The sequence below is a fragment of the Carlito syrichta genome, unplaced genomic scaffold (genome assembly GCF_000164805.1).
Source record: "Carlito syrichta isolate Samal-C Ts95f unplaced genomic scaffold, Tarsius_syrichta-2.0.1 Scaffold267888, whole genome shotgun sequence".
Classification (NCBI taxonomy): Eukaryota; Metazoa; Chordata; class Mammalia; order Primates; family Tarsiidae; genus Carlito; species Carlito syrichta.
Genome location: NW_007211984.1, coordinates 1 through 6,625, shown reverse-complemented (window position 1 = coordinate 6,625; position 6,625 = coordinate 1). Strand labels below are relative to the sequence as shown.

Genomic DNA, 6,625 nt, shown 5'->3' with positions numbered 1-6,625 from the left:
ATATTCACAGGATCCAGGGATATGAATTTGCGGGAGGGTGAGGGGAAATTATTCAGCCTAGCACAGCCACTGTGTAGTTTTCCTACACATCAACATTTTGTTCAATTTAGACCCAGTTTTGTTTGTTTTGTATAAGAGATTCTCATTGGCAGAGTTTTCTTTTGTGGGTAAAGTCATAGAGGACACTTCTCAGTCACTGAAAGATTATAGAATCAAGATATTTAAAAGCATATTAGCTGGATTTTGTCCCTCAGTAATCTTTGACCAAGAGGGAATGTCACATTGTGCCACACGGGCTACTCCAAATTTCAGAAATTCAAAACATGGATCAATATCTCAGAAAGTTACACATATTCCCACCAATTCTACTCTACCTAAGTGTCAAGTTTTCCTCAGTTATATTCTTGAAACGATGTCACCAGCTAACCCTTTACTATATTTTTGCACTGCCTATTATGTATTCTTTGGAGTAAGCACCTACCTGGAAGAGAAAGTTTGAACAAGTACATCAATGTCATCACAGTAAGTTTTATCTTTATATTGTTGGGGTGATCTTCAAGATGGCTGACTGGAGGCAACTGGCACTCGGCCCTTCCAAAAAGAAGAAGGACCAAAACAGTTCATAGAAAAACACACTTCAAATAGAGTATCTAATACAGAACTCTAGAATTTAGCAGGTAATTAAGAGAATCTCTCTGAGGCATGCAAGATTAAGGAAGAAAAGCAGCCAGCCCAGCCAGGATCATCTTGAAGCCAGGAGAAACCCAGCAGTGTGGAGATAAAGTAAGCACAAGGTCCCAGAAGGGCACATTCCCATTATGTACTCTAGCAATCCCAGCCATGGGAGAGTCTGTATGCCCCTGCAGCCCTGATACAAGTATATGAAACTGCCTGGAATCCCAGTGATGATATTGGTCCAGAGGAATGAACACTTGGCTCTACACACCCATTGAAACACAGCAGCTGCAGCACAATGCCATTTTGAGAGCCCACCCCCCACCAGACTATATCCTGGTGTGGAGACCATCAGCCACTCCACTTTCACATCACTGGCATGACATCCCCTCATGGCTACCCAGAGGGCCGCAGAGTCAAAACACCAGCTAGACCCAGCAGTGCAGCCTCATCCCACACTCTGTCCCACATAGCATCCTAGACTTTGGGGAATGGGCAGTGTAGCACACAAGGAGTCTGCCCCCAGGAAGAAAGGAGCTAAAACATTCACTCCCCAGTGACTGAGAACTGCCTTTCTGGGCCACAGACAACAATCCTATTCCACCCCCAGCAGTAGGGTCACCACACACCTGCATGCACCTGTAGGTGGCCTGGGGACTAGGCCCCAATGGGCACTGTCACAGTCTGAGAACAAGTATGCGCTACCCACTGCTGCCAGTGCCACTGCCCAAGTTCACCATCAGGGGGCTAGGGATTAATCTATCTTACCTACCACAGCTCGTGCTCATGCACTCCACTGGGACACCTGACCCACTGCCACCAACACCCATGTACTTTGGGGTTGGAAGAGTTGACCTACCCTCTCTGCCACCACCAGTGCCTGTGTATGCCACAAGGGCCTGAGGACAGTCCTGTCCCATCTACCAATGGTGCCCATGCATGCCATCTGGGGGCCTGAGGAAAGGCCAGCCCCACCCATGGCCACCACAGCTTGTACCTGAGCATGACTTCTAGAAGCCTGGGAATCAACCCACTGATCCACCACAGTCTGCACCCCTGCATACAATGGTCCTGGGGACAGGCCAACCCACCAGGTGCTGCCCCAGTCAATGACTTCATGTTTCATCTGGGACTGGGGGTCAACCCACCCCACTCTCTCTCACTGGCACCTACACATACCTTTTGGTGGCCTGAAGATGGCTTGCCTAGCCTTCTGTTCCCATTCATGTCATCCATGTTCCTGGGGTCAATGTGACCCAACCAGCACCACTGGCGCTTGTGCATGCTTCTCAAGAGCCTAAGGATAGGCCTGCCCAGCCTGCCCCCACCACTGCTTCCAGCATTCACCCACATGCACCACGTGAGGGCCTGGAAATTGCTCTGCTTAGCACACTACTGACAACATTGCTGTCAGAATATGGCATCCTGGGGTTACAAGGCCTGGTTCACAACTACTGCTATTACTGACACCACACTCACTACCCAGGTATATGAGACCCACTCTTCTTACTGGCCTTCTACTGGCCAGCACCTAAGGAAGCCACCTGGAGGCCCAAGGATCAACTTTCCCAAATCCTCTACCACTAGTGCCCACGTCCATCACCTAGGGATGCAAAGACCAACATGACTGATCCACAACAATCACCACTAGTGCCTGAGGACTAACCTCCTCAGAGTTACCCTTCCCAGCAACATCTCATCACAGCCTCCACTAACAACTGCAGACTAAGCCACTTAGGAACTCATAGACACCACTGATGATGATTATAGCTGAATAAATCATACAGAGGCTTCACTACATCACCAACCCAGAATTAAAGCCAACTGCCTTACCCAACCAACATTATAGTTACAGCCACAGGAAAAAAGTTGTTCACTGCAAAAGCCAATCCATAAAATTAGAATAAATGACTGTTATACAAGATGCACAGATATCAATGTAAGGACACGAGAAACATTTTTAAAAACAAGGAAACATGACACCTCCAAAGAAACACAATATTTATTCACCAACAGATTCCAACAAAGAAAGAAGTCTATTAAATGAGTGACAAAGAATTCAAAATAATGATATTAAAGAAGCCAAATGGATACAAAAGAATATAGGATAAGCAATACAAATAAATCAGATTGACAATTAATGGTCTGGATGAGAACTTCAATTGAGATAAATATCATAAATGAGAAATAAATAGAAATGCTAAAACTTAAGAATTAAATAAATGAAACAAAAAATACAATTGAGATCCTCAACAATAGTCTATATGAAACAGAAGAATTTCTAAACATGAAGATGGGTCTTTTAAAATAAACCAGTCAGGCTGGGCAGGGTGGCTCACACCTGTATTCCAGGCTGAGACAAGAAGATCACTTGAGACTAGGAGTTTGAAATCAGTCTAGGCAACATACCAAGATGTTGGGAGCCAACATCTATAGCTACATGGCTGAGGCCTGTAAAGGCCCATCTGGAAGATTGCCTCTGACATACGATATCAGTTATACCTATAATATTGGTGTGTGATTAGTGACCAGTGTGCATACATGGCAGTAAAATAAGTAAATATCAATATGCCTGATGGAGAGTGCACAGCAGAATTATTTTTCTCTGTCTTTCTAAGTTTTACTTCTTTCTAGATATTTTTTAACTTCTATTTCCTGGTAGACTGGTTAGTTAGCTCTTGTTCCCAAAGGCAGGTTTCTCCTAGGATTAAGCATAGAAACTAAATTACCATAATAGTTTTATTGCCCTGCCTCTAGTCAGGCAGGACATTTTCTAGTTTCGTACATGCCGAAACTCTGTTTGCTCAGCCCGTGGCCATGTCATGGTAACCGTGCAGTCCATATCCAAGAGTGTGACAGCTACTATTTGATTTTTAGAATAGACTTGTTTGGATAAACCATACATTTAAGACGATACAATTTCCATCGAAAAGATTTAAACAGTAATAAGCATTCATAGAAAACTTTTAAGTTTTGTTTAAGCTTTTAAGTTCCCTTTCTTCAGATTATGACTTTAGTTCCTGTTCCTGTAGGCCAATTTTAAGATCCTTTGATTAGTATACCGAAACTTTCCCAATGGTGTTGTTTTTGCTTCTAATATGACAATAGGAAATTTTACACGTAGCCATGTATTAATATACTAGGAAAAAAGATTTAAGTTTTGGGTTAAAGTCGTAGTTTTATTAGAATAGAATGAGAATTATGGTGTTAAATTTTTAAAATCATACGTTAATGATAATTATAAGATTTAATGATAAGGTATTAGCTTAATAGGATATAGCATAGTATTAAAGGCCAATCATTAGATTATATAAAAATTAAAGTTTAGACATAGGAAATTTACTTAAGTCATGGTTAGGTTTATAGTTTAAGAATAAGTTTTAATTGTTATAGAATTACAGGACACTACGTTGAATCATAATAGGTTAATAGAATAACTAAGTCATTTAAGTAAACTTATAGATTATAGTATAATGTTAAGTTGATAATATTAATCGTTAAAAATATTAGGAGTCAGTAAACTTGGATTTAACTTAGAAAAGTTCTTGTATTAATCAGGGTTTAGAACAAAGAGTATAATATGAATGATTTATTGAACACTATGGAAGACATTTTAAACGAACTGTATTGAAATTGTGCACCTGTGAGCTTGATGTGAGTTTTGTGAAGCACGTCAGGCATCATGGAGTTCAAATTGTTTGCTCGAAACTTGCAAGTCTCGTGATGGTCTTGTGATGCATGGTTTGTAAAGCACAGAACTTGTACACCCCTAGCAAGTGATTATCACACTGCTGGAGGGTACAGAAAATGCTATATAAGTTGGAAAAGGTTTGAATAAAATTGGCTTCAGTCCTGATCAGACTGTTCCCAGAAGAACTGCCTCCGAGTGGTCTCTTCTCGCCATCCAGATTCTCCAGTGCGGGTCCTAACCCACCCTTGGTCAGTGCTGGTCACCGACACCAAGAGCCTGTCTCTACAAAAAAAACTTTTCTAAAAATCATATCTCCTAACACATAGAATCAGATTTTATCCTGCCAAGGCACTTACATGCAAAAAATATCTACTATTGTCAGGAGTGGGGGATATAATAGTGAATAATTTCTTACCCTATTAGTGTTTATAAACTACTAATGAGTGCTATTTATTAAAGTTTGAGGTTGAATCTATAAATGAGATTGACCTTTTAAAATTTGTTTTGCTTTTAAATTTTGAATATCTTGTATTATGAGCAGTTTAAGACCAATGTGATACAATATGACCTTTTGGTAGACAGTCTAATTTATAAAGTAAGTAAAAGTAAACTTAGTTTTTCCCATTGAATAAATATCATTAAAAATTGAGAGTCTATAATATGCAGTACCTGCACTATGTACAATGATACATATTAACCTTCAAAAATAATTTTAAGTGATCATTAGGTTTATACCTAAAGTTTAATGTTGACCTTCAAAATTTGCAGTTAGATTCCAATGTTGTCTTTTTTCCTTTGAAACTGTCCTGATGATCCTATGCTAGACCTCCCATTTTTTGATGAAGAAAATAAGCATTTCTTGTCATTATAAGTTTAAGTTTCCCACACAAACCAAATTGAAAAGAAACTGAAAAGAAAATCAGGCTATGATATTTTTTTATTTTATTTATCTCGTGGTTTTAAAAATTTTAGATTCAGGTGGTGTATGTTCAGTTTACATGGATGCATTGTGTAATGCTGTCTCTCATGATTCTTTAGGCCTCCTTGTTTGGGCTCTGTATTGAAGTAACTTTAAATGTTTCATTTCTGATCATTGTGATAATTGTTCAAGGTCCACTTATGAGTAATAACATACGGTATTCTATTTTTTGTCACATCCTTGGGGAATGAAAAGAAATGTCACCTACATCAATGCTGGAGGGAACACCTTCTTCTTGGGAAACCAAGGGGAGCATTCTGGCAGTGCCCAAGACAAGGCAAGGGAGTGGGCTCCAGAGGATGTCCATGGTTAGCAGATGACACAGGGGCAGGACTCCCACTCAATGATACACATTTTTTAAAAACCACATTAAAGAACACTTTGAGCCACAGGCCTGCATTCCTCCCAAGCACCTGCCTTCCTCCCTTCACAATGGGGATGGGGGATGGGAGTTAGATTCTCCAGAAGGCTCTGGAAACTATAGCAGGTTGCCGATGGATCTCACACACCCCTGTCCCATCTGGAATCCTAGCCCAGGCCCCTGTTCCTAGCCTACAGCACACAGAGACTCTTTGGTTATCTTGGCACCAATTAGGCCTCAGAGACACAGGCCAGAAATACTTTTTATTAAAACACTGATCATTATTAAAACACCTTGAGGGCACCTGGCCTGCCACTGCTCTCCCGCTGAACACCCCGCTGAACGCCCGGCTTGAATGCCCTGCTCGGACCGCCATGCTGGTGGACCTCAGCAAGTGGTCCGGGCCCTTGAGCCTGCAGGAAGTGGACGAGAAGCCGCGGCACCCGCTGCAGGTCACCTATGGCGGAGCCGCGGTGGACGAGCTGGGCAAAGTGCTGACGCCCACCCAGGTTAAGGATAGACCCACCGTTTCATGGGATGGTCTAGATCCAGGTAAACTCTACACCTTGGTTCTGACAGACCCAGATGCTCCCAGCAGGAAGGACCCCAAATACAGAGAATGGCATCATTTTCTGGTGGTCAACATGCAGGACAATGACATCAGCAAAGAAAAGCCTGCTTGGGAAAAGCTTTCTGCTTGGTTATCTGTTGTCTTGAGCTGGAGCTCTGAGTGTGTCCTGCTTCCCGTTTTCCCTTCTTCCCCTCTTGGTCCCAATAAGATGATGTTCCCCTTGAGGGACTGTAGCCTCTCAGAGGTGAAGGACTGGAGAAAGGATGGTTTCAGGAATGCAGATTCACAGGCAGACCCCAGTTCCATGGAATCAGAGACTCTGGGATGGGCCTCACCTCTGGGGTTTGA

General features: G+C 42.1%; 1 pseudogene; it reads left to right on the top strand.

Moving 5' to 3' along the window:
* The first annotated feature begins 6,045 nt into the window (after positions 1-6,045).
* On the top strand, positions 6,046-6,521 carry LOC103254051 (annotated as a pseudogene).
* Positions 6,522-6,625: the final 104 nt, after the last annotated feature.